This window comes from Oncorhynchus tshawytscha, unplaced genomic scaffold (assembly GCF_018296145.1).
Source record: "Oncorhynchus tshawytscha isolate Ot180627B unplaced genomic scaffold, Otsh_v2.0 Un_scaffold_6295_pilon_pilon, whole genome shotgun sequence".
In the NCBI taxonomy this organism is placed as follows: Eukaryota; Metazoa; Chordata; class Actinopteri; order Salmoniformes; family Salmonidae; genus Oncorhynchus; species Oncorhynchus tshawytscha.
Genome location: NW_024609803.1, coordinates 417,088 through 427,500, shown reverse-complemented (window position 1 = coordinate 427,500; position 10,413 = coordinate 417,088).

Sequence of the window (10,413 nt, the reverse complement as noted above, 5' to 3'; positions counted from 1 at the left end):
TCCCTGTAGGCCGTCTCGTCGTTGTTGGTAATCAAGCCTACCACTGTTGTGTCGTCCGCAAACTTGATGATTGAGTTGGAGGTTGTGCGTGGCCACGCAGTCGTGGGTGAACAGGGAGTACAGGAGAGGGCTCAGAACGCACCCTTGTGGGGCCCCAGTGTTGAGGATCAGCGGGGTGGAAATGTTGTTGCCTACCCTCACCACCTGGGGGCGGCCCGTCAGGAAGTCCAGTACCCAGTTGCACAGGGCGGGGTCGAGACCCAGGGTCTCGAGCTTGATGACGAGCTTGGAGGGCACTATGGTGTTAAATGCCGAGCTGTAGTCGATGAACAGCATTCTCACATAGGTATTCCTCTTGTCCAGATGGGTTAGGGCAGTGTGCAGTGTGGTTGAGATTGCATCGTCTGTGGACCTATTTGGGCGGTAAGCAAATTGGAGTGGGTCTAGGGTGTCAGGTAGTGTGGAGGTGATATGGTCCTTGACTAGTCTCTCAAAGCACTTCATGATGACAGAAGTGAGTGCTACGGGGCGGTAGTCGTTTAGCTCAGTTACCTTAGCTTTCTTGGGAACAGGAACAATGGTGGCCCTCTTGAAGCATGTGGGAACAACAGATTGGGATAGGGATTGATTGAATATGTCCGTAAACACACCAGCCAGCTGGTCTGCGCATGCTCTGAGGGCGCGGCTGGGGATGCCGTCTGGGCCTGCAGCCTTGCGAGGGTTGACACGTTTAAATGTTTTCCTCACGTCGGCTGCAGTGAAGGAGAGTCCGCATGTTTTAGTTGCGGGCCGTGTCAGTGGCACTGTATTGTCCTCAAAGCGGGCAAAAAAGTTAATTAGTCTGCCTGGGAACAAGACATCCTGGTCCGTGTCTGGGCTGGTTTTCTTTTTGTAATCCGTGATTGACTGTAGACCCTGCCACATACCTCTTGTGTCTGAGCCGTTGAATTGAGATTCTACTTTGTCTCTATACTGACGCTACCACTACCACTACCACTCATTCCACTACCACTACCACTACCACTCCATCCACTACCACTACCACTCCATCCACTACCACTACAACTACCACTCCATCCACTACCACTACCACTCCATCCACTACCACTACCACCACTACCACTCCATCCACTACCACTCCATCCACTACCACTACCACTACCACTCCATCCACTACCACTACCACTCCATCCACTACCACTCCATCCACTACCACTACTACTCCATCCACTACCACTACCACTCCATCCACTACCACTCCATCCACTACCACTACTACTCCATCTACTACCACTACCACTACCACTACCACTCCACTCCACTACCACTACCACCACTCCATCCACTACCACTACTACTCCATCCACTACCACTCCATCCACTACCACTACCACTCCACTCCACCACTACCACTACCACTACCCACTCCATCCACTACCACTCCATCCAACTCCATCCACACTACCACTCCCACTCCATCCACTACCACTACCACTCCATCCACCACTACCACTACCACTCCACTACCACTCCATCCACTACCACTACCATCCACTACCACTACCACTCCTCCATCCACTACCACTACCATCCACTATCACTACCACTCCATCCACTACAACTCCATCCACTACCACTACACTCCTCCACTCCACTACCACTACCACTCCATCCACTACCACCACTCCACTCCATCCACTACCACTACCACTCCATCCACTACCACTACCACTCCATCCACTACTACTAACTACTCCATCCACTACCACTACCATCCACTACTACCACTCCATCCACTACCACTACCACTCCATCCACTACCACTACCACTACCATCCACTACCTACTACTCCATCCACTACCACTACCACCACCACTACCACTACCACTCCACTACCACTACCACTACCACTCCACTCCATCCACTACACTACCACTCCATCCACTACCACTACCACTACCATCCACTACCATCCACTACTACTACCCACTCCACCATCCACTACCACTCCATCCACTCCACTACCACTACCACTCCATCCACTACCACTACCACTACCACTCCACTACCACTACCACTCCTACCACCAATACCACTCCATCCACTACCATACCACTATCCACTACCACTCCACTCCACTACCACTACCACTATCCACTACCACCACCACTACCACTACCACTCCATCCACTACCACCACTCCATCCACTACCACCATCCCTACCACTACCACTCCATCCACTACCACTACCACTCCACCACTCCACTACCACTCCACTACCACTACATCCATCCACTACCACTCCACTCCACCACTACCACTACCACTCCATCCACTACCACTCCATCCACTACCACTACCACCCCATCCACTACCCCACTCCCATCCACTACTACTCCATCCACTACCACTACCACTCCATCCACTACCACTCCATCCACTACCACTACCACTCCATCCACTACCTCTACCACTCCATCCAAATCAAATCAAATCAAATCAAATTTATTTATATAGCCCTTCCAGTACTACTATCCACTACATCACTACCACTCCATCCACTACCACTACCACTCCATCCACTACCACTACCACTCCATCCACTACTACTACTACTCCATCCACTACCACTACCACTACCACTCCATCCACTACCACTACCACTCCATCCACTACCACTACCACTACCACTACCACTCCATCCACTACCACTACCACTCCATCCACTACCACTACCACTCCATCCACTACTACTACTACTCCATCCACTACCACTACCACTCCATCCACTACAGCTGATATCTCAAAGTGCTGTACAGAAACCCAGCCTAAAACCCCAAACAGCAAGCAATGCAGGTGTAGAAGCACGGAGGCTAGGAAAAACTCCCTAGAAAGGCCAAAACCTAGGAAGAAACCTAGAGAGGAACCAGGCTATGTGGGTTGACCAGTCCTCTTCTGGCTGTGCCGGGTGGAGATTATAACAGAACATGGCCAAGATGTTCAAATGTTCATAAATTACCAGCATGGTCGAATAATAATAAGGCAGAACAGTTGAAACTGGAGCAGCAGCACGGTCAGGTGGACTGGGGACAGCAAGGAGTCATCATGTCAGGTAGTCCTGGGGCTTGGTCCTAGGGCTCAGGTCCTCCGAGAGAGAGAAAGAAAGAGAGAAGGAGAGAATTAGAGAACGCATACTTAGATTCACACAGGACATCGGATAGGACAGGAGAAGTACTCCAGATATAACAAACTGACCCTAGCCCCCCGACACATAAACTACTGCAGCATAAATACTGGAGGCTGAGACAGGAGGGGTCAGGAGACACTGTGGCCCCATCCGAGGACACCCCCGCACAGGGCCAAACAGGAAGGATATAACCCCACCCACTTTGCCAAAGCACAGCCCCCACACCACTAGAGGGATATCTTCAACCACCAACTTACCATTCTGAGACAAGGCTGAGTATAGCCCACAAAGATCTCTGCCATGGCACAACCCAAGGGGGGCGCCAACCCAGACAGGATGACCACATCAGTGAATCAACCCACTCAGGTGACGCACCCCTTCCAGGGACGGCATGAGAGAGCCCCAGTAAGCCAGTGACTCAGCCCCTGTAATAGGGTTAGAGGCAGAGAATCCCAGTGGAAAGAGGGGAACCGGTCAGGCAGAGACAGCAAGGACGGTTCGTTGCTCCAGAGCCTTTCCGTTCACCTGCCCACTCCTGGGCCAGACTACACTCAATCATATGACCCACTGAAGAGATGAGTCTTCAGTAAAGACTTAAAGGTTGAGACCGAGTTTGCGTCTCTGACATGGGTAGGCAGACCGTTCCATAAAAATGGAGCTCTATAGGAGAAAGCCCTGCCTCCAGCTGTTTGCTTAGAAATTCTAGGGACAATTAGGAGATCTGCGTCTTGTGACCGTAGCGTACGTGTAGGTATGTACGACAGGACCAAATCAGAGAGATAGGTAGGAGCAAGCCCATGTAATGCTTTGTAGGTTAGCAGTAAAACCTTGAAATCAGCCCTTGATTTGACAAGAAGCCAGTCTAGTCAGGATTCTAGCAGCCGTATTTAGCACCAACTGAAGTTTATTTAGTGCTTTATCCGGGTAGCCGGAAAGTAGAGCATTGCAGTAGTCTAACCTAGAAGTGACAAAAGCATGGATTAATTTTTCTGCATCATTTTTGGACAGAAAGTTTCTGATTTTTGCAATGTTACGTAGATGGAAAAAAGCTGTCCTTGAAATGGTCTTGATATGTTCTTCAAAAGAGAGATCAGGGTCCAGAGTAACGCCGAGGTCCTTCACAGTTTTATTTGAGACGACTGTACAACCATTAAGATTAATTGTCAGATTCAACAGAAGATCTCTTTGTTTCTTGGGACCTAGAACAAGCATCTCTGTTTGTCCGAGTTTAAAAGTAGAAAGTTTGCAGCCATCCACTTCCTTATGTCTGAAACACATGCTTTTATCAAGGGCAATTTTGGGGCTTCACCATGTTTCATTGAAATGTACAGCTGTGTGTCATCCGCATAGCAGTGAAAGTTAACATTATGTTTTCGAATAACATCCCCAAGAGGTAAAATATATAGTGAAAACAATAGTGGTCCTAAAACGGAACCTTGAGGAACACCGAAATTTACAGTTGATTTGTCACAGGACAAACCATTCACAGAGACAAACTGATATCTTACAGATAAGATCTAAACCAGGCCAGAACTTGTCCGTGTAGACCAATTTGGGTTTCCAATCTCTCCAAAAGAATGTGGTGATCGATGGTATCAAAAGCAGCACTAAGGTCTAGGAGCACGAGGACAGATTCAGAGCCTCGGTCCGATGGCATTAAAATGTCATTTACCACCTTCACAAGTGCCGTCTCAGTGCTATGATGGGGTCTAAAACCAGACTGAAGCATTTCGTATACATTGTTTGTCTTCAGGAATGCAGTGAGTTGCTGCGCAACAGCCTTTTCTAAAATTTTTGAGAGGAATGGAAGATTCGATATAGGCCAATAGTTTTTAATATTTTCTGGGTCAAGGTTTGGCTTTTTCAAGAGAGGCTTTATTACTGACACTTTTAGTTAGTTTGGTACACATCCGGTGGATAGAGAGCCGTTCATTATGTTCAACATAGGAGGGCCAATCACAGGAAGCAGCTCTTTCAGTAGTTTAGTTGGAATAGGGTCCAGTATGCAGCTTGAAGGTTTAGAGGCCATGATTATTTTCATCATTGTGTCAAGAGATATAGTACTAAAACACTTGAGCGTCTCTCTTGATCCTAGGTCCTGGCAGAGTTGTGCAGACTCAGGACAACTGACAATCCACTACCACTACCACTCCATCCACTACCACTACCACTACCACTACAACTCCATCCACTACCACTACCACTCTAACCACTAACACTCCATCCACTACCACTCCATCCACTACCACTACCACTCAATCCACTACCACTACCACTACCACTACAACTCCATCCACTACCACTACCACTACCACTCCATCCACTACCACTACCACTCCACTACCACTACCACTCCATCCACTACCACTACCACTCCATCCACTACCACTACCACTCCATCCACTACCACTACCACTCCATCCACTACCACTACCACTCCATCCACTACTACACTACCACTCCATCCACTACCACTACCACTACTACTCCATCCACTACCACTCCATCCACTACCACTACCACTCCATCCACTACCACTCCATCCACTACCACTACCACTCCATCCACTACCACTACCACTCCACCACTACCACTACCACTCCATCCACTACCACTACCACTCCATCCACTACCACTACCACTCCATCCACTACCACTCCATCCACTACCACCACATCCACTACCACTACCACTCCATCCACTACCACTCAAACACAGCATGCAGGACTGCCGGTCTGACTGATTTTTTCCAGTGTGGACCGAATGACATCATTTTATCTGCCTACTTTAGAGGGAGAGGAAGGTCCTTCCAGGAAGACTTTTTCAGTAGCATACACAAGATGGCAGTGTTATCCCATACGGCTGGTGCTCTACCTTGTTCTTAAAGCATTACCTCATTTCTGTGGACCAACTACCTCTTCCAGACACTCAGCTGCACACAGTTCATTATTTTGAAAAAAGGAACATGCTGACTATATCAAATAAAACAACAAAAAATCAACATTATTTGTCACATGCTTGGTACACAACAGGTGTAGACTAACAGGGAAATGCTTGGTACACAACAGGTGTAGACTAACAGGGAAATGCTTGGTAAACAACAGGTGTAGACTAACAGGGAAATGCTTGGTAAACAACAGGTGTAGACTAACAGGGAAATGCTTGGTAAACAACAGGTGTAGACTAACAGGGAAATGCTTGGTAAACAACAGGTGTAGACTAACAGGGAAATGCTTGGTAAACAACAGGTGTAGACTAACAGGGAAATGCTTGGTAAAACAACAGGTGTAGACTAACAGGGAAATGCTTGGTACACAACAGGTGTAGACTAACAGGGAAATGCTTGGTAAACAACAGGTGTAGACTAACAGGGAAATGCTTGGTAAACAACAGGTGTAGACTAACAGGGAAATGCTTGGTAAACAACAGGTGTAGACTAACAGGGAAATGCTTGGTAAACAACAGGTGTAGACTAACAGGGAAATGCTTGGTAAACAACAGGTGTAGACTAACAGGGAAATGCTTGGTACACAACAGGTGTAGACTAACAGGGAAATGCTTGGTACACAACAGGTGTAGACTAACAGGGAAATGCTTGGTAAACAACAGGTGTAGACTAACAGGGAAATGCTTGGTAAACAACAGGTGTAGACTAACAGGGAAATGCTTGGTAAACAACAGGTGTAGACTAACAGGGAAATGCTTGGTAAACAACAGGTGTAGACTAACAGGGAAATGCTTGGTACACAACAGGTGTAGACTAACAGGGAAATGCTTGGTACACAACAGGTGTAGACTAACAGGGAAATGCTTGGTAAACAACAGGTGTAGACTAACAGGGAAATGCTTGCTTGTAAACAACAGGTGTAGACTAACAGGGAAATGCTTGGTAAACAACAGGTGTAGACTAACAGGGAAATGCTTGGTAAACAACAGGTGTAGACTAACAGGGAAATGCTTGGTAAACAACAGGTGTAGACTAACAGGGAAATGCTTGGTAACAACAGGTGTAGACTAACAGGGAAATGCTTGGTACACAACAGGTGTAGACTAACAGGGAAATGCTTGGTAAACAACAGGTGTAGACTAACAGGGAAATGCTTGGTAGGTGTAGACTAACAGGGAAATGCTTGGTAAACAACAGGTGTAGACTAACAGGGAAATGCTTGGTAAACAACAGGTGTAGACTAACAGGGAAATGCTTGGTAAACAACAGGTGTAGACTAACAGGGAAATGCTTGGTAAACAACAGGTGTAGACTAACAGGGAAATGCTTGGTAAACAACAGGTGTAGACTAACAGGGAAATGCTTGGTAAACAACAGGTGTAGACTAACAGGGAAATGCTTGGTAACAACAGGTGTAGACTAACAGGGAAATGCTTGGTAAACAACAGGTGTAGACTAACAGGGAAATGCTTGGTAAACAACAGGTGTAGACTAACAGGGAAATGCTTGGTAAACAACAGGTGTAGACTAACAGGGAAATGCTTGGTAAACAACAGGTGTAGACTAACAGGGAAATGCTTGGTAAACAACAGGTGTAGACTAACAGGGAAATGCTTGGTAAACAACAGGTGTAGACTAACAGGGAAATGCTTGGTAAACAACAGGTGTAGACTAACAGGGAAATGCTTGGTAAACAACAGGTGTAGACTAACAGGGAAATGCTTGGTAAACAACAGGTGTAGACTAACAGGGAAATGCTTGGTAAACAACAGGTGTAGACTAACAGGGAAATGCTTGGTAAACAACAGGTGTAGACTAACAGGGAAATGCTTGGTAAACAACAGGTGTAGACTAACAGGGAAATGCTTGGTAAACAACAGGTGTAGACTAACAGGGAAATGCTTGGTAAACAACAGGTGTAGACTAACAGGGAAATGCTTGGTAAACAACAGGTGTAGACTAACAGGGAAATGCTTGGTAAACAACAGGTGTAGACTAACAGGGAAATGCTTGGTAAACAACAGGTGTAGACTAACAGGGAAATGCTTGGTAAACAACAGGTGTAGACTAACAGGGAAATGCTTGGTAAACAACAGGTGTAGACTAACAGGGAAATGCTTGGTAAACAACAGGTGTAGACTAACAGGGAAATGCTTGGTAACAACAGGTGTAGACTAACAGGGAAATGTGTAGACTAACAGGGAAATGCTTGGTAAACAACAGGTGTAGACTAACAGTGAAATGCTTGGTAAACAACAGGTGTAGACTAACAGGGAAATGCTTGGTAAACAACAGGTGTAGACTAACAGGGAAATGCTTGGTAAACAACAGGTGTAGACTAACAGGGAAATGCTTGGTAAACAACAGGTGTAGACTAACAGGGAAATGCTTGGTAAACAACAGGTGTAGACTAACAGGGAAATGCTTGGTAAACAACAGGTGTAGACTAACAGGGAAATGCTTGGTAAACAACAGGTGTAGACTAACAGGGAAATGCTTGGTAAACAACAGGTGTAGACTAACAGGGAAATGCTTGGTAAACAACAGGTGTAGACTAACAGGGAAATGCTTGGTAAACAACAGGTGTAGACTAACAGGGAAATGCTTGGTACACAACAGGTGTAGACTAACAGGGAAATGCTTGGTACACAACAGGTGTAGACTAACAGGGAAATGCTTGGTAAACAACAGGTGTAGACTAACAGGGAAATGCTTGGTACACAACAGGTGTAGACTAACAGGGAAATGCTTGGTAAACAACAGGTGTAGACTAACAGGGAAATGCTTGGTACACAACAGGTGTAGACTAACAGGGAAATGCTTACTGACAGGTCCTTTTCCAGCAACACAGATTTAAAGATAAAATAAAATATACAGAAAAAGGGAAATAATGAATAAAAACACAGTGAATAATGAATAACAATCATGAGTAAAAATAACAGGGCTATATACAGGGAGTACCAGTACTGAGTCTAAGTGCAGGAGTATGAGGTAATAACATGGCTATATACAGGGAGTACCAGTACTGAGTCTAAGTGCAGGAGTATGAGGTAATAACATGGCTGTATACAGGGAGTACCAGTACTGAGTCTAAGTGCAGGAGTATGAGGTAAACTACTGAGGTGCAGGATGTATGAAGTACAGGTGTACCAGTACTAGTCTAAGTGCAGGAGTAATGAGGTAATAACATGGCTATATACAGGGAGTACCAGTACTGAGTCTAAGTGCAGGAGTATGAGGTAATAACATGGCTATATACAGGAGTACCAGTACTGAGTCTAAGTGCAGGAGTATGAGGTAATAACATGGCTATATACAGGGAGTACCAGTACTGAGTCTAAGTGCAGGAGTATGAGGTAATAACATGGCTATATACAGGGAGTACCAGTACTGAGTCTAAGTGCAGGAGTATGAGGTAATAACATGGCTATATACAGGGAGTACCAGTACTGAGTCTAAGTGCAGGAGTATGAGGTAATAACATGGCTATATACAGGGAGTACCAGTACTGAGTCTAAGTGCAGGAGTATGAGGTAATAACATGGCTATATACAGGGAGTACCAGTACTGAGTCTAAGTGCAGGAGTATGAGGTAATAACATGGCTATATACAGGGAGTACCAGTACTGAGTCTAGGAGTGCAGGAGTACCAGTACTGAGTCTAACAGGAACAGGTAAACTAACATATATACAGGAGTACCAGTACTGAGTCTAAGTGCAGGAGTATGAGGTAATAACATGGCTATATACAGGGAGTACCAGTACTGTACAGTCTAAGTGCAGGAGTATGAGGTAATAACATGGCTATATACAGGAGTACCAGTACTGAGTCTAAGTGCAGGGTATGAGGTAATGAGTACCAGTACTGAGTCTAACAGGAGTATGAGGTAATAACATGGCTATATACAGGAGTACCAGTACTGAGTCTAAGTGCAGGAGTATGAGGTAATAACATGGCTATATACAGGGAGTACCAGTACTGAGTCTAAGTGCAGGAGTATGAGGTAATAACATGGCTATATACAGGAGTACCAGTACTGAGTCTAAGTGCAGGAGTATGAGGTAATAACATGGCTATATACAGGAGTACCAGTACTGAGTCTAAGTGCAGGAGTATGAGGTAATAACATGGCTATATACAGGGAGTACCAGTACTGAGTCTAAGTGCAGGAGTATGAGGTAATAACATGGCTATATACAGGGAGTACCAGTACTGAGTCTAAGTGCAGGAGTATGAGGTAATAACATGGCTATATACAGGAGTACCAGTACTGAGT